This window comes from Culicoides brevitarsis, chromosome 1 (assembly GCF_036172545.1).
Source record: "Culicoides brevitarsis isolate CSIRO-B50_1 chromosome 1, AGI_CSIRO_Cbre_v1, whole genome shotgun sequence".
In the NCBI taxonomy this organism is placed as follows: Eukaryota; Metazoa; Arthropoda; class Insecta; order Diptera; family Ceratopogonidae; genus Culicoides; species Culicoides brevitarsis.
Genome location: NC_087085.1, coordinates 40,408,375 through 40,428,057, shown reverse-complemented (window position 1 = coordinate 40,428,057; position 19,683 = coordinate 40,408,375).

The following is a 19,683-nucleotide window of genomic DNA, read 5'->3' as shown; positions in this document are numbered from 1 at the left end:
ATTTTAATTGTTTATTCAATCAAAAATAATTTAAATAAAAATATTTTTTTTTTTTGAAAAATATTTTTAAAATTAAAAAAAAATCAATAGTACCTATATATGTTTTAGTAAAAATAAAATATTTTTTTTTAAATTTCCCGCATCTTCCATATGTGAGATGTCATTATGCACTCTTAATATTCTCCATTGGGATAAAGGACTTTTGAGCGCATATAAATTACAAATCAAAATAGTATTGTTGTCATTATTGATTATTATTATTGTTGCAAAATAAATGATGATTGTTTTGTGAGCTAAGCGTAATCTCATTATCCGATAATGAACATGGATTGCAAATAAATTAAATATGTGTAACAAAATATAGGTGAGCATTACATCAATAAGCAAAATATAATTTTGACATTTATTTCAGATTTGGACGTTTTGTATACGAATATAATGACGATGATGATGATGTTGTATTAATTTACGTATCGATGTTGATTTAACAGTTTCAATCAATTTTCGGCAATGGAAACAAATCGAAGTGGTTTAAGGTACTAATGATGTAACGTGATAAGGTAATTTCTTCCTGCTTTAGGTAAGTACATATTAATTTACTCGTTTTTGACATCTTATTACATTTCAGGTTTTGAAGCGAATTCATCGATGTATTGAAGTATCAGACGACTAAATATTGAGAATATGTGAAAAAAATTTGACATGAATACAATTTATGTTAGTATTAGTAATAGTATACGAACAAAGTCACAAAATCGCCTATTTTCCTCATTTTTTATGTATTTAATTATGTACGTTATAAAATTTTTATTAATTAAAAAAAATTATATAATAATAATAATAATTTTTTGAAAAAAAAATAAATAAAATGATTGAAAAAATAATAAGTAAATAAATAAAAAAAAATAAATAATAAATAAAAAAAAATAAATAATAAATAAATATAATTAAATTTTCAAAAATTATTTTTAACATTTTACGACTTTAATTGTTATATAATTTAATTAATTTTTATATAAATTTCAATTTTTTTAAAATTTATTTTTAATTTAATTATTTTTATTTTAATTATGTGAGGGATAAGCTAAGAGAAACATGTTTATTTTTACAAAAATACTTAAAATTTCAAATTCTCAACTGAAAAATATTCAACTTAAAATCGTAATATAAAAATTGCAACTTTTCATAAAGTCACAAATGCAATTCCTTTATAAATGATTTCTTTTAAAATTTTTATCTGCCCACAGAACAAACAAACAATCAGAGCAGTTAAAGAAAAACAAAATAAATTCATTCAAGATAGGATTTGAAAAATAAATCGTCGAAAAATATTTACTTCAAAGCCATTTATTTTCCCATTTATTATCTAACGATATTTATTTACAAACACATTTGCGAAGGTTGTTTCTCTTCGCCAGTTTTATTATTTTTTTCGGTACTTTTTGATACAAAATCACACAACAAACTGGTGTAAAATATAAAACAAAACTGTTGTATAATATAAATAATAAGCAGAACGGGAGGAGCGAGTACGACGAGAAAAAGGGATCAGAAATATTTTCTTGTTATTATTGTTACAATAATAATAATAAAAAAGTGTATTGTTATCGTCAAACTGCTCTGTTGTCGTTGTACCTATTACAACAAACATCAGAGAGACACGAAGATAGACTAAAAATATTTTTATTTTAGAATTACAACCATAACTGTCTGCTTAAATATTCAATTAAAGAGGAATTTATATCAATCGTTTAAAGTTATGTGACAAGATAAATTTTGCGCACGTACCTCATGTACATATTTCTGTACAACGCCAACCCTTTATCAACACATTTTTTTTTCTGAGGGTACGATGGCTCTCTAACTGGTGTTATATTTTTATATGAAATATTTTTTTTTTTTTGCTTTTTAATGCTCTTTTTTATTCACAAACATTTTATCCCTTTTTTCGTGACATGACATTCGAATTTATTTAGAGAGAAAAAAAAAGTTTGAGCCTTGAGCGTTTTTCGTCAAAAAATTTCATCAAAGAAGACGCAACGCTGCAACATTTAATAATAGATTTAAATGATTTCGAGCCATATGTGCGTATGTGGTTCAGTAGCGGCAAAAAAAACAACATTCCTCCAAAGTCATCATTTTTCTTTCATCATCATCTCGAATATTAAAGCGGAATATTTTTGTGTACTTTTTGCGCGAGTCCTTTCATCGTCGTCGGTAGCAACAGCAAGTGCGGGAAAAGAAGTTACATATAATTTATGCAATATAAATTAGAAAGATGTCTTATAAAGATAAAAATATCTACGTTAACGTTAAAATTACTCTCGTTTTTTCGCGCTTGTTTGTGTAGACGAGTTTAAAGTACATTTTTATATATTTAGTGTCGTGGAGTGAATATTTTCATCATTATCATCATCGTAGAGTAGTTAAAGTTTTTAAAAGGCTTTTACTTAACGATGACATTCTTCTAGTTTATTTTTAATCTTTGTGAAATAATTTACCCGTCATTAAGTTTGTTTAAAAGTGCGTACAGCTCGTCTTGTTAAATGAGCGGCTTTTGGTCGTTTTTTAATGGCGATTTGATAGCGGGAGTGATTTTCGTGGGAAATTACAAGGGAAGTTAAATTTTTATTTCGATTTAAAAAATTTTAATTTTTTTTTGTATTTTATAAAAAATGAAGAAATATCAAGAACTTTTAAAAAAAATCTAAAAATTTAAAATTTTTCGCTAAAAATAATATTTTTATTAAATAATTAAATTCAATTTTAATAATTAATTTATTTTAATTTAAAATAAAAATAAAAACATAAAAAAAAATTTAAAATAAAATTTAATTAATTTGTTTTAATTTAAAGAATTTAATTTAATTTAATTAATTTTATTTTATCTAATTAATTTAATTAAATAATTTAGTTGATTAATTAATTAAAATTTAAAATATATTTTCAAAAATAAAAAAAGTGAAAAAAAAAAATAATTTAAATTTTTTTAAAATTAGTTTTTTCCAAAATCTTTCATAAATTAAATTGACTTTTTAAATTCATTTTTTACACTCCTGTTAAAAATTTTTGAATTTTATTTAAATTTTTATTTTATTAAATTTTTTTTTGAAAAAAAAATCAAAAATTTTTAAATAAAAAAAAATGTTTAATTTTAAAATAAATTAATATTAATTTAAAAATTAGTTCATTTTAAAATGAAAAAAAAAAATTAATTTTAAAAATAAAATTAATTTAACTTAAAAATATTTCAAATTAATCAAGCTAAAAGCATTTCCCTGTAACTCTTCCAATCATAAATATCCGCACAAAAATAAATCTTTTTAATTGTCACTTTACAATTTCTCATTTTTACTCGTCATTTACGAAAAATTTCCAAATTTTATTTGAACATTAATTTTTGGCGGCTTCAAATTGGGATTCTCAGGAAGACAAAAAGTTCTCGCATGGATGCGCTTTAATGTGTTCGTGTGAAAAATTAAACAAAGCAGCTCTCTAACATAAAATTTTATGATCCCCTCTATATTTTACGAGCTTCTTGACGAGACGCTTTTTCAAGGGAATGAAAATGGCGAGGCACTAATTTAGCACTTATTGCTCTTTAATTATACCTAGCTTTAGTTCTTAATATACTTTCACTTTTTTCTTTGCTGCTGTGAATTATGGGAGTTCATAAAAACCTGTTAATTTTTTCGATTTTTTTTTCTTTTTGCTTTAAGAAAAAGTTGAGATAATGAAAATGATAATTAAATTTAACATAATTATCATGAGATGATATTTTAAATTTTTTCGAAAGATGCACATAAATTCCTGCCAAGAAACATTATGCGAACATTTTTCACCTTTCCACACATTTATGAGCGCGTCACGCGTGTCTCTTTTAATAACAAGTCAGGATGATGTTAAAATGTTACGAAAATATAATAATAACATTTTGTGGGATTCTCATAAATTTTACACACAACACAACAATACGCAACATAATTCTTCTTTGCGCGAAATTATTGCGTATGCAAATAACTAACAAACACACACGCGAGGCGAAAGACAAAAAAGCAGAACAATTATGCGAAAATATAGAAGAAAAACATCGAGGAGGGAAGAGGGAGAACATTCCAATGTCATTTATTCTTATAAAAACAAGCAAACATTCCCAACTTTAACATTATCTACTAATTAAAATATATTGTTTAAATTATCTTACACACGATTTTGATGCTCGCATGTTCTTGCTACGTTGCACGATAACGAAGAAAAAATTATCTTGTGTGTGAGAAACAAGACAGGCAGGCGCTAAAAGCGCCTCATCGCAAATCGTCTCATCTCATATATTTTTTTTAGGTAAGTATGTACTATAAGAATAATTAAAAACAAGGGAAAAAGTTAATTAATGCACAAATATTTACGATTCTAGAAGACGAGAACAACGACGTCGACGGAGGTAGTTCATTATCATCACCTCATCTTCTCTCGTACGAAGAAAAAAAAAATGCTGCCGGATAAAATTATAAAAACATTAAACATTGGAGACTGACTATTTTTGTGTAAATATTATTTTTACCGCATTTCGAAGAAAAAATGCGGTATTAAATTCGACTTGTCGTCTGTGTGTGTGTGTGTTAAAAAAAATTTATATGGAGTACTCGAAAAGTGTGAAAATTATTTATTCAATTTTAGGCTTAAAAGTGATCAAAAAATGACTTGCAAAAAAAATCAGAGTTTGAACCTATATCAAATATAATTAGAAAAAATTTTGGAATATTTATTCAATTTTTTAAAATCAAAAAATGATGCAAAAAAAAACAGCAAATATCGACCCAATATGAACAGAAAGGTCACCGCTTAAAATTTGAACCTCCAAACTCTGATTTTTTTGTTTCGTCAAATATCGACGCAATATGAACAGAAATGAACTTTAGAATGAATATTAATTCAATTTTAGGCTCGAAACTGGTCAAAAAATGACTTGCAAAAAAATCAGAGTTTGAACCTCCAAACTCTCCAAAATGACTTGCAAAAAAAATCAGAGTTTGAACCTCCAAACTCTGATTTTTTTGTTACGTCAAATATCGACCCAATATGAACAGAAATCAACTTTAGAATGAATATTTATTCAATTTTAGGCTTAAAAGTGATCAAAAAATGACTTGCAAAAAAAATCAGAGTTTGAACCTCCAAACTCTGATTTTTTTGTTTCGTCAAATATCGACCCAATATGAACAGAAATAAACTTTAGAATGAATATTTATTCAATTTTAGGCTTAAAAGTGATCAAAAAATGACTTGCAAAAAAAATCAGAGTTTTTACCTCCAAACTCAAATCAACTTTAGAATGAATATTTATTCAATTTTAGGCTTAAAAGTGATCAAAAAAATCAAAAAAAATCAGAGTTTTCCAAACTCTGATTTTTTTGTTACGTCAAATATCGACCCAATATGAACAGAAATTAACTTTAGAATTAATATTTATTCAATTTTAGGCTTAAAAGTGATCAAAAAATGACTTGCAAAAAAAATCAGAGTTTGAACCTCCAAACTCTGATTTTTTTGTTTTGACCCAATATTAGAATGAAAAATTCAAAGCTTTGAAATCCATCAACTTCTTTTTCGAAAGTACGAATTTGTCAAAATATGAAATATAAATTTTTGAGTATAGTTTAATTTTTTTTAATTAATGTTTTTTATTTAAAAAAATTATTTACTTTAAAAATTGATACTAAAGTTAAAATTTTAGCAAAAAAAATCACCAAAGTTTTAAAATTTTCAAAAGTCGTAAAGATTTTGAAGAAAGCAACAATTTCGAGTTGAAAAATTTTATTAAATTTAATTAATTAAAAATAATTTAATTGATCGACTACGGTTTCGTAAGTATTTTTTTTTTTTGATAAGTAAAGTTACAATCGAAATTCGTCAATATTTTTTTTTCAAGTTTAATTTTATTGTTTATTTAAAACAAATATTTTTTTTTAAAAAACTTCTTCTTTAGATTGTTAAATTTTAAAAAAAATCACGATATTTTCTAAAGTTAGAAAATTTAAATCAAAAGTCAAAGAGGTTGACTTTTAGTTATTTCAGAAGTTTTATAAAATTTTCTTTTTAATTTTTTTATAATGAAGAAAATTTTTAAATAAATAAAATTTATTTTTAATCTTAATAAAAAAAAATCAATTATAATCAATTGAGAAATGAAAATTTGTCAATTTAGCTTTTGAATAGAAAAAAATTTCTTTAAACTTTAAAAAGCTCAAATCAAATCTTCTAATGAAATCGACTTCAGTAAAAAAAAATCTCTTATCTCGTCGATTAGACTCGACGCGACTTCATCTATCTTTCGTAAATCTCCCGTTAAACCATAGGTTGCCATATCATCGCATTTAACCTCAGTTATAAATAATAAAGCTAACATTAATATTGAGTGCTGGCAACATCTCTCTCGTATGGCCCTTCATGACACACTTCGCTATATTATTTTTTTCTTCTTCTTCTTTTTATTTATAGGCCATGCCACGCCAGGAGCTGTGCGAATGTGTTTGTTTATCTTGATAGAGTAAGAAGATGAGTCGATGTAATAGTCGACGACTACAATATAATAACAATAATATCACTAACGTAGTCCTTTTATGATGTAGTATAAAGAAGGCGATGGAGAAGACGAAGCATATTTTCACTGCTTGCTTTCGAGAGGCAATAAATCTCCTTTTTTCGGCCTCCGAAACTTTTTATTCGTTCACACCCAGGCAAGGTATTTTACACTTGCTATCATTTGAAACGAGTCCAGCGACGACGATGGAGAAAAAAAATAATAAAAATTTTTCGTCGAAAGCGATTCATTCTGGTACGTTCCAATAAAGATAGTAAAGCAAAGGAACAAAGAAAAAAATAAATATTAAAAAAAAGATAAGCCCTATTCTATCATCGCGTTATGTTGTTACTTTGTATCTCCTTTTCGCTTGCTGGCTCGCCTGTTGCTGACTACTAATATAATGATTATGATGATGTGATGTTTACGTGTTTATTTGGGCTGTAATGCGTGTAATGTTGGATGATTATTACGGTGCTTGGTTGTTGTTTACTTTGATAAAAAATATAAATAAAAGGAGAAACTAGAGGATTTTTAAATTAAAAATAGGATTGTAGAGTTTTTCGGATTAATTTGGATTATGAAGGATGATAAATTTTTAACCTGCGTGAAAATAACAAGTTTGATGAACAAGTTTTCACAAGAGTGCTCTCTTACTTGGGGATTTTACAAGAATTTGTACGAAGACTGTTTTGATGATTCATATAAGGTCATTTAGGTTATTCATCTTTTGTTTCAGTGCAAAATAATTTCGTATAAATGTTGGAGAAATTTTATAAGATAGTCAGTATTAATTCAAAATTTACTATGATTACAACTAACATTAGAACTTTTCAATATTTTGAGAGTTCGGAATATATTCAAGCTCTTATATCTTAATTCTTATTGCAAAATTTTGAATATTTACATTAGTTTTTTTATTTTAATTTTTTTACTTTAATACGTTAACTTAGAATTTTTCATTTTTTTGAGAGTTCGGAAATTTTTCATGCTTTTTATTCAAATTTTAGTAGCGTTTTATGTAGAAACGTACATTTGCGATTTTCTTGCAAATAAAATATTTTAAATTGTTGAACTTTAATAAGTTGACTCAGAACTTTTTATTTTTTGAGAGTTTGGAAAATTTTTATGTAAAAGTAGGTATGTTACAAAATACAAAAAGAACAAAAAATTAATCTTTTTACACAGAAATAAAATGAATGTTTTAATGAAATCTTCAAAGCTTGAGATTTCGGACAAGAAAAATCTAAAATATGAATTCAGTTATAAAACGAAGCTTTTGTTAATTGATGATGATTATTGAGTGACCCACCTAAGCACACAAAAAAGGGCTTTTTGTGGGTTTGTGGGAAGCTTTTGTTAAAATTTAGAATAAAATGGCAAAATTTTAACCAGAATCAAAAATAACTATTATCTTAAAAAAAATCATTAAAAATATAAAGAAAAGAAGAAATCTTAAAATGAAAAACTATAAAGTTAATAAAAATAAATGAAAATGTTCATTAAAAACGAAATAAAATGAATTTAATTGATCGTCATTTAATTCCAATTTCTTGAGAAATTTAAGCAATTTTCGTCGGGTTTCATTCCACGTTCCTCACATTCTGCTCTCAATCGCTTGTAACATCCATAAAACACGAATTTTTATTTCACCAACTTGGTTTCAAAAGTTATTTACTTCCCCATAGAATAAAACTTTTCAGCTATGATGTCTTTGTGTTGATTTCACTACACATGCCAATGCCATACGGAAGAGCAGAAGTAAATAAATTTGTTGTTTGGTCTACGTCTGATTGTTGTACATATGAACTCGCCAAACACAAAACTTCTTTTTAAATTCCATTATGTATGCAGCAAAACAATTTTCTCAATGGTTGCCCAGTTGATTTTCAAGACTGCAAAAAAACTTTTTTTTTCTCATTCTCTTCTAACATTATTATTACTTTTGGAATGTTTTCCTCAGTTACATGTTGACCTGTATTCACAACTTGTGTGTGTGTGTAAAAATATAATGAAAATAATGTATTTTCTGTTGGAGAATTGTTGTTTTATTGCCATGGATGAGGGAAGAGAATGAATGCATCGACTACGACATAAAATGCATCTGGCCAATATTTTCTGCTTGTTAGTCTTGATGGCTACTTCTGAGTTTTCTACGAGAATATTTTTTTAACATTTATCATATTTTAATAAAGTAACATTATTCATATGTGATGCGATATCTTATTTTTTTGTGATATTTATGTTATGAAGTAAGGGTTAGGCGAACCACAGAGAGTTCTCATGCAAGTATTTTAAAGTCCTTTAAATGGTTAAATTTTTTAACGTTTAGGTAAGTGCAAATTTTTAAAATGTTTCACATTTCCTCATTTGTGAATTTTTTCAAAATTTGATAAAAATTAATGATATTCCGGATTTATGATCTAAAATATAATTTTTTAATTTTTAAGAATTAAAAAAATTAAAAAAAAAATAATTAATTTTTAATATTTTATAATAGTTTTATTTTTAATTAAAAAATTATTTTTAATATAAATAATTAATTTAATTTAAAAAAATAATAAATCAAACATTTAAATTAATTTAATTTTTTTTAAATAATTTTTCACTTAAAGTTGAAAAAATTTAAATTTTAATTAAAAAAAAAATTTAATGAAAAATCGTAAAAATTATTTTCGAATTTCAAATAATATGTTACCTTAATTTTTTTTTATTTTTTGAACGTTCGTAATTTTTTTTTATTATTTTGTCGTCAAATTCAAAACAAACAATTTATTGAATTTTATTTTTGAAAAAAATTTTGAAACTTTTTTATACTTTTTTTAAAAAATCTTGGAAATAATGTATTAAATAAAAAAAAAAATAAAAAAAAAATATTAAATAAATAAAAAAAAATAATTAAATAAATTAAAAATTTAAAATAATGAATTCTTGACTTCATACCCAAATGTTACGAAATTTAAAATTTTATTTTTTAAAATTTATTATAAAAAAATTGTTTAAAAATTATAAAAATAATAAAAAATATCGACTACCTAATTTGTTTGATTTTTCTAAAGTTCATAAATTTTTTTTGCTAATTTAAAAAAAAATTTGTAGCCAAATTTAAAACGAACAATTTATTGAACATTATTTGTGAGAAAAATTTTGAAATTTAACTTCTTTAAAAAATTCTATTGAATTTTAAAAAAATATTTTAAAAATTCTTCAAATTCTCAATTTTCATAATGTTAAAGTCCGAATTAAAGTAAAAAAAAAAATAAAATTGTACTTGCCTTATTTACTTTTGTTTGAGGGAGAGAAAAAAAGGTTCTTGCTAATAAGATAAAACTGTCCAAACCTCAAAAACGAGTCGAAATGAGGAGAAAGATACACATCTCCTATTTTATTTCTGATTACAATTTTTTGAACTCGTTTCAAATATAATTTTACAACTAAAATAGTTTTACGTTATGATTTTCTTTTTCATTTCAATTCCCTTTTTATTTCCCTCTTTTTTGTGTGTTTTGCTGCCTAAAGTGCCTCCAGAACTATTCCTGGCGAATAAAATTAATAATTTTATCTTTTAGGATATGATTTTTTTTTGCTCTGTGAGTGTGTTGGATTCACGTGCGAGCTCTTAGTAACAATTTGCGTAGAAAGTCATAAAATTAAAGTGTTATTGCTGCTATGCTTGCTGCCTGCCTTGCCTTTTTATCAAACGGATATGCAATGCATTCCGAATGTGTTGTGTGGCTGTTTTTTCTTCTTATTTTATCTTATTTATCCAATCTTGGAAGTAATAGTTGTTATTTTTTACTACGATCTCTCGTAAAAGCTGAAATTTCCGGTGACTTGTAAAGTTTTTCCTTTTATTCAATTGTCGAGATAAAAATCTGAGGTGCATCCCATCTTTATTTATTTAAAGCAGAGCAAAAAAGAAAAAAAGGAGAAAAAATTGCGTCCTTTTTATTTTATTATTGATATAAAATAAAAGTCGTCATGCTGTGGCAAGGAATGGAGAAAGGATGAGTATTTGAATAAGTTTTTTTTTGGGCACTGGATTGACGATTGCAGACGATTTTGTGTGTGTTTGTGCTGGCATGACTCCAAAAATAAAAAAAAGTGGCTTGTGACTGTATTACCGTCGTCGAGCAAAACCAACAAATATCGTGTGCGACGTCAAAGCGAAAAGGTTTACATTGATTTAATTTGAAATTGTTTGAATAACGTATTTGTCCCCGGACTTGTGTTTGCGGATTGTGACCGGAATCGAATATGAATAAAGTGAATTAATTTAATAAACGCCTCTTCGTTGGTTTCATGCGGACTTTTTTTTTATCTTTTTTTTTTAGGGAAATGCGAAAAATTCGTGGAAATGGAAGAGAAATTGAAGGTTACGCGCGTCAAAATTGGATCAAAAGCATTTTTAACTCGATTTGTCATGCACACATGAGATTTTGCTGAATTTTTCTTTTTTTTTTGTAATTTTTGTGGAATGAAATTGAATTGTTTTGCTAAATTTGACAATTAAAGTCGTGGCATTAAATAAAATTAATTATTGAAGTAAATTTTACATGTACGATTTTTATGTGTTTGAAAAAATTTTTTAAAGCTTATTTTTTACTTCAAAGAGAAAATATTAAATATTAATATTACAAACTTCTATTAAAATTATTATTTTTATTTAAATATATTTTTAAAATAAAATAAAAATTATTTTATAAAATAAATAAATAAAAAAATAAATTTATCAAATTAATAAATAAAAAAAAATATTTTATTTTTTAATTTTTTTTTAAATAAAATTAAATTAATAAATTTATAAAATATTAAATATTTTTTTTTATTGTAATTTTTTTATTTTAAATAATTATTACCTAAAAATATTTTTTAAATTAAAAAAATTAAAAATTAAAAAAATTTTTATTTTAATTTTTTTAAAAAAAATAATTTATTATTTTAATTTTTTTTTTTATAATTTATTGTTTTAAAATAAAATTTATAAATTTGTAAAATATGTATTATTTTTTTATTAAATGTTTTTAATAATTATCATTAAATAATTAATTATTAATTAATTTAATTATATTTTAAAAAATTACAGAAAATTTAAAAAAATGAATAAATAACAAAACTTAATCACCTATTTTTATTTTAAAAAAATAAAAATTTTCATAAAAATGAATTTTTTAACATGAAATACATGAACATGAAAAATAATAAAAATTGACAAAATTCATTAAATCACAAAGCAAATAAAGTACAAAAATGTCATTATCGATATATTTTCCGTTGCTCAAAATCCAAATTCCTCAAATTTCCGCCGATTCTAATTTATTGTAGTCTAATTACGATCAGCACAAAGAGCTCTCACGAGTAATCATTTTCTAATAAATTTTAATTAAATCTACCAAAAATTGAATGAACGCATCGCATGCTTCAAACGACAAAGCATAAAAAGTTTCAAACCTCATAGCACAACATATCAACACACAGAGAGCTTCATGTTATTTTCGTCGTCACCGAGTCTAATTAAAAATTTTGCACACATTCCATGTCGTCGTTCCGTGTGTGTGACACTCGCACATAAACCCATTACATAATGATTTCGATGATAACTTTTGAATATTATTAAAATTTTCCATTCTCTTTTGTGTCATGTGTGTTCGAGGAAAACGCAACAATGTAAGCTCCGGCAAACTTTACAACTATATCATTTCATTCGTTTTTCAGCATCTCACAGTCGTATCATCGCAGAGCTGGCTCCCGGTATTAAGACTGTCTTTTATGAAATAATATATCTTATTAAAAGTGACGTGACAACAACAATCTTGCCATGAGAGGCGTGATGTGTGAGTCTCTGTGTGCCGTGTGAAGTTAATATTAGATGACAAGAATTGTGAGAAAGGCTCCGTAGGCAGATGTAGGTGCAACGTATGGCAATAAACTTTTCATAAATTTGCATTGCATTTATGGTTCCATTGGGATATTAATGAGTGAGAGACGATGCAATGATGAAAGAAGGGATCATTTCTTTCTTTTTTCGCATGAAAATTGTCAGTTTTTGAAAAAAATATAATTTTTAAATCTTCTATATTAAAAAATTATTTAGGTATTTGTATCAAAAAAAAAAAAAAATAAAAAAAAAATAAAATAAAAAAAAATAAGTGAAATTAATTAAAAAGAATTTTAATTTATTTTAATAAATTATTAATATATAAATAATTAATTATTTAAATATTTTTGATTTTAAATAAATAAATTATTAAAGTTTAATATATTTTTATATAAAAAAAAATTGATAAAAAAATTAATTCGAAAATAATATATTTTTCTTCTGAAAATTATTTTCACAATAAGTATACAGAAAAAAAGAATTAAAAAAATAAATAAATAAAAATGAATAATTCATGCTTACAACAAATTTAATAAAAAATAAATTAAAATAATAAACTGAAAAATGAAAATTTTTTAATTATAAATAATTAATTTAATTTAATTTTTTATAAATAAAAAATATATTAAAAAAAATTAAATTTAAAATAAATTAATTAAAATTAAATATAAGAACGCAAATTTCAAAAAAATTAAAAAATCAAGGTAAAAAATAATATTTTTTTTTTCTAAATCTTCTTAAAAATTCATGGAGTAAAATTAATAAGAATATTTATTAAAGAAAATTATATTAAATTAAATTAAATAATGAAAATAAATACTATATGAAAATAAACAAAATTTAATGAAAAATATTAATATATGATTTTATGGGATTTTTTAAAAATATTTTTTTAATTTTAAAAATTAATTTTTTATCATTTTTTTTTATATTTTTAAATTTTATTTTATTAAATTTAAAATTTAAACATTTTTTTAATTTTTTAAAATTATTTTTATTTTAAATAATTAATTTTTATTTTTAATTATTATTTTTTTAATTAAATTTATTATATTCATTTAAAAAATTATTTTTAACTTTTTTTTTTGTTTTCATTTTTGACAATTTTTTTTAATAAATGAAAAAATTGTTCAAATTCCTCACAAAACAGCAATAAAAAAGTGACTGATAGAGCTGAACATGTTTAATGAACCATAATTCTCAATGCAAAAAAAAAACGACGAAGAAGAATGTTTTTAAAAGTTTCCCAATGTTATTACAGCAAATTATTCGTAAAGTCATATAAAAGTTGAATTAAAGATGTTTTTGACCTCGGATTTTTTTTTTGCTAATTACAAAAAAAAAGTAATCAACCGATTTTTTTTCAGTTCTCCGTTACTCTGGCTAACCAACAAAACATATTTGCATTTTGCACCACATATCTGGTAATCATGTGGCGTAAATAAATATACACAAGTACACACTCAAACAACACTCTTGATATAAAATAAAATTGTTTTCCTGAATTTCCTTTTGTGCGAAGACGATGTCGATGATGGCACACGAACACATCCATGGTGAGTTGTCGGTAAGTATGCAGAAGCAATCAAATTTATTCTTTCTCGAGTCAACAATCAATGCAATACTCGCTCATTTTTTTTCTTCTCTCGCTTCCAAATAGCTCCGTAGACACAGCGACGAAAAAACATGTGAACTTTTTTTTCGTTCATCTTTCGCCATGCATGCAATGTAAAGACAAGCAACGCAAACCCAATGACACAAATATGAGGAAAATAAAGTTAACGACTGCATGCGAACGGTTTCTAACAGTCATGCGCCGAATTTTGCACTTGTGTTTGTGGAAAAAGACCCGAACAGGGTGCCTCGCAAGGGATTTTTACATGTCTCAACATTCCGTAACACTCGGTTATGGATAAAAAAAATGGGAAAATTCACAAGAAATCGGGTATGAGCCTTTCATGACAAGCGCACCGGTAACTGTTACACACACATTCATAAATTCCATGTCGGCAGCATCCCGAAAATTATTAGCACACTTCGTTCCTTATCCTACCGTTTATGCATTTAGTTTGACCGTGGCTCTTGTAAGGAATGCATGTCCTTATAATTGATTAAAAACGTGATTTTTGCGATTTTTTGTGTCTATTTACACAAGATAAAAAAAATAAATAAATAAAATTCGAAAAATTGGGTTAATGAAAAAATTATTAAAATTCACAAAATAAATATTAAAAAAAAATAAATTAAAATTTCTGGAATTAATAAAAAAAAATTAATATCAAAAAAATAAATAAAAAAAATTGTGCCAATAAAAAAATAATTAAAAAAAAAATATTAAAAGAAAAATCATTATCACTTCCATCCAACATCAAAAAATCATCACATCATCTAAAATAAAAAAAAAACGAATTGAAAATAAAAAAACCGGAAATGAGATTCGCATGCATTCAACCAGCTTCAGTGAAAAAATAACGAAAAATAGTGTGAGAATTGAAAATAAAATAAAATTAAATGAAAAGAGGGGAAAACCTCGGAAAAATCTATAAAAATAATGATGAAAGAGCTCACTAACGAGCAAAAAAGTTGTTAATTGATGATATATTGTGCAAAATAAAAAAAAAGTAGTGAAGAAGAATACAAAATTGATTGAGTGTGGCTTGAATTTATTTTGAAAAAAAAAAAAAATTAAAAGAAAAAAATTTTAACATATGTCGGTAATTTTTTTTTGGTGAATAAAAAAAAATTTTAAGAAAAAAAAATTGACTTAAAAAATAATTTCATCACGTTTTGCGAAAGAAAAAAATGACAACGCAAGGTAAATATTATTTTTTCATCGCAAAAATATCCTTGAATATTAAAAACATTTTCGTTGACTGCCGGCAAATGAATGCTCATGAAACGCGCAAAAAGCGACATAAAAATCAATTACCTGTCGCTCCGTTTTTTTGTGTGTTTTTGTTTTTTGGTTCACGCAACAATAATCGCTTTTCGTTCGAAATTTTGGGCGCACTTCGAGGCATGGACCATTAAGTCGAGAAATTGTCTAATTTAAAAAAAAATATCTGTCTCTTGTCGCTGTCTGAATGTTACAAAGGAAAAATTCTGAGAAGTTTCGTTTAAAAGGACAGACAGAAAAAATTAAAGAAAAAAAAAATGAGTAAATGCGCGACAGACATAAATTTCGCTTTGATCCATTTATATCCCGCGCTCGCTTTTATTTAATTTTTTTCTGTTATTTTTTAACTTTTTATTTTTTTTCCATGAATATTTGTGGAAATTTTGAATAAATTTCCAGACAGTTGGAGATAAATATTTCTCGAGAGCGCGCGCGAGGTTAATAAAAAAGCGCAAAAAAATCACATAAAATCCTATCAAATAATTTTTGGTTCATATATTTGGATGCCTTTCGGTTATTATGTTCCTCCGAATTTAATGTGTGTAAGGAATTCTTTTGTTTACTCGCGTTTCTCGAGTGCACGACATGAAACGAAAGGATTTGCCCCGCAAAAAGGCTCTTTGTTGTAATGTTTATGTAATAATCCCGTATAATAATAATAAAAGCGAAATGATATTGAATTTATTGTTATTTTTACACAAGGCGTATTTTTTGCCGTGAATTTCTTGCCTGCGGCTCGATTTATAATATTTATGGAGCATCATCGTCTTCTGTTTATCTTCTATTTATTTAGTCTTAATTTTTGGAGAATTTTTTTTTCGGATGAAATTCTTTCAGCAAAATTTATTTTCTTTTATTTTTTATTTATTTAAGGGATGAATTTTTTTTTTTTTTTTTGATGAAACTTTGTACGAAGGCATCCCCGGAAAAAAGTTATTAGATAATGAGGATGATAACGGATAAAAATTCAAATAATGAGCAAGTAATTTTTCGTGTATATAATGCTCGAATAATCGCCATTATCGTTATAACGGAAGATTATCTCCGTTCTTGTCATTGTTTGTTCGCGACACAAACAAAAAAAGAACAACGACGGATATCGTCACAGAAAAGTAAAAAAAAAAATAAATTATGAGAAACTTTTGTTTTTGTATTTTTTTTTTTTTTTTGTAAATAATTTATTTACAACTCTGAGAGAGAAAATTTTCATTTTAAATTTATTAAAAAAAAAAATGATGAAAAAGCGGAAAAAAGGTTAAATACTCGTTGCCACATTCGTTTCATCTCTAACCAGTTTTGGACCACTTTGCGAAATAATTTTATATGAATAATTTTTTGACTTGGTTTTGTTCATCCGCTTTTTGTTTGAAGATATTTTTTCTTGGAAATGGGATTTAAATCTCTCTGTTGTTGGTAAAATGTTTATTAACGGATAGTATTTCAAACAATTGAAGGAAAATTAAGCGGAAAATCAGGCTTTGATCAATTTTATTCTGTAAATTTGTCACAATTACGACATTTTGTGGGGCGAGAAAATTCGAGGAATCTGAATTTTTGGGGAAAGTGTCGTTTCTGAATTGGTTTCAATTTATTCAAGTGAAGAGAAGATTGCGGTAAATTCAAGTAATTTGTGATTGAAATTGTTGTTGGGTCGAATTATTTCTTGGGAAAAATTGAATAAATGAAGGAAATTTGATTCGGAGAAGTAATTTTGGTACGAGTAGTTTGAATATTTGATCCCAAGTATTAGTTAGATAATTAATTTATAATGAAATGGGATTTTTAATTTATTGTAAAAAATGTAAAAATTCAATTTATTTATTTTTTATTTATTTTTTAATTAAATTGAAAAATTATTTTGAAAAAAAAATTAATAATTATTTAAAATTATTTAATTAAATTAATTATAAAAATAATAATAATTATTTTTAAAAAAAATAATATTTATTATTATAAATTAAAAATAAAAAAATATTATTTTTAAAAATAATTTAATTTATCAAAAATTTAAAAAAAATTATTAAATAAAATTTTATTTTTTAAAAAAATATATTATTAATTTTTTAAAAATATAAAAAAAATTAATTAAAATTAATTAGAATTAATCCTCAAAAATTATAAAAAAAATATTACCTAAATTCACTTTTTAAAATAATTAATTTAAGTAAATAATTTTTAAGATTTATTTTTTAATTTATTTATTTATTATTTATTTATTTAATTTATTTATTTATTTATTTTTTTAATGAAAATTAATCTGAGCCCTTTAATAACGTTCATTAACCTTTCAGTTACCATAAAAATTAGTCAAAAGCCACAAAAATTTCCTTTTTCGCCGAATTCCATCTTTTCTCTCGGTTAATCTTCATATTTCATACTTGAGACATCCTCTTTGTCACCTTTGTGCTTGACTAATTTTTCAAGAGAATTCTTCTTAAAAACTCACCTTTCTCATCTGTGCTCTTAAAACACAAAATACACAACAACAACGAAGACAAAACTTGTTACAAAAAATACGTAAATAACTCCACAAATGAGAGACGACAAGTAATGAGCTCGCAGCACGCACGAAAAATCTTGTTATTTTTACAGTAAATTGTCCTTGTTGTTGTCGTTTCTATGCCAATAGAGATTTTGGGCGAAGAAAAAAAAATTGTTCACTTACCTAGAAGACAGAAAATATTAATTAACATGTTTTTATCCTGTTAATTTGCGTACATTAATTTAAATTTAGTCGTTTGACATAAAAATAACAATTTTTTTGACGTCTTTTAACACCTACGTTTTCATGACAACGAGGACGACGGGAAAAAAATGTTAAAGGCTTTATTTTTAAATACAAACCTTTTTCTGCTCTGCTCTCCTTGCCGAAAATGAAAACAGAAGTGAAACGTGTGGAAAATTCGTTGACATTTACAACCCATCACATAATTATTTTGACATGGGAACAGACACTTTTGAAGCACATTTTCCTGTTTTTTACCGCATTTCGCAGAAAAAATGCGGTTTTATGCTGAAAATTTTGTCTGTTCCTTGAAATTTTTAATTTTATGAGATGAGGAGTACAAATTTGTTAAGTGAGGAGTATCAAATTGTGAAAAATCATTCAAAGTAACTAATGGATCTATAAAAAAATCTTCCGAATTATGAGGAGTAAGAAAATGAGAAATGAGGAGTATAAAATTGAGAAAACAACTTTTTTAATGGAAAAAAGTTCTCAGATAATTTAAAATTATTGAAAAATTTATTAAACGATCTTTAGGATCTTTTCGATCTTACGGATTTTTCAATCATTTTATCTTATCTGAGAACTTTTTTCCATTAAAGAAGTTGTTTTCTCAATTTTTTACTCCTCATTTCTCATAATTCGGAATTTTTTTTATAGATCCATTAGTTTCTTAGGTATGAGGAGTATTAAATTGTGAAATGAGGAGTACAAATATGTAAAAACCATTTATAATAAAATTAGTTGAGTTATAAGATTAAGTTAAAAAAAATTCAGAAAATTCGAAAAAAATGTGAAAGAATCCTTAAAATAATAAATTTTTGAATTCTGAGGAGTATCAAAATGTTAAAAATTTTCTTGAGGAGTACAAAAATGTAAAAAGTTGAAATATTTTGCTAAAAACTTCCGATATTATTCAGAACTTATTATAGTTTAAAGAACTTTTGAATCCTTAAGAATTTCAAAATGTGAAAAAAAATCATGAGGAGTACAAAAATGTGAAATTATTTTTAAAAAATTACCAAAATGCGCTAAAGTTGATCTTCTCATTCACGACGAATAAAAATTTTATTTTTCATATTCGGTGTGAATGAACGAGGGAGACGCAAGCAATTAAATAAGACATCCTTGTTGTCATCATCGTGCTTCTTCTCGTCCTTGCCAAGTACATAGACCGCCATAGACAAAGTAGCAGAGGAAAAGGAAAAAGGGAAACCCATGTCATATTATTATTATTAAATATATTTATCGTTGAAAATGTTTTCCGCATTTCTCGAAGCAATTTTCCGATTCGAAGAAAAAAATATAAAATAAAATTCCGACATACGTTAAATCAAATTATGGGCTGTAACTGATGAACGACGACGATGATGATGAGGAATGATGGAAGCGTTTGCGACAACTTTAAATGGACGTGACTTCTGTTTGGTATCAAATTATTACTCACTCACTCACTTACTCCGAGAACAGCGACGACGACGATGAGATACATTTTCAAGTCGCATATCTGACGAATTAGTCGAGGAATCACGTTGTGAAATAAATTTTTTATCCGGATGAGTTACGAAGTGACATGAACAAGCACTAAAAGTGTGTCTAGGCTG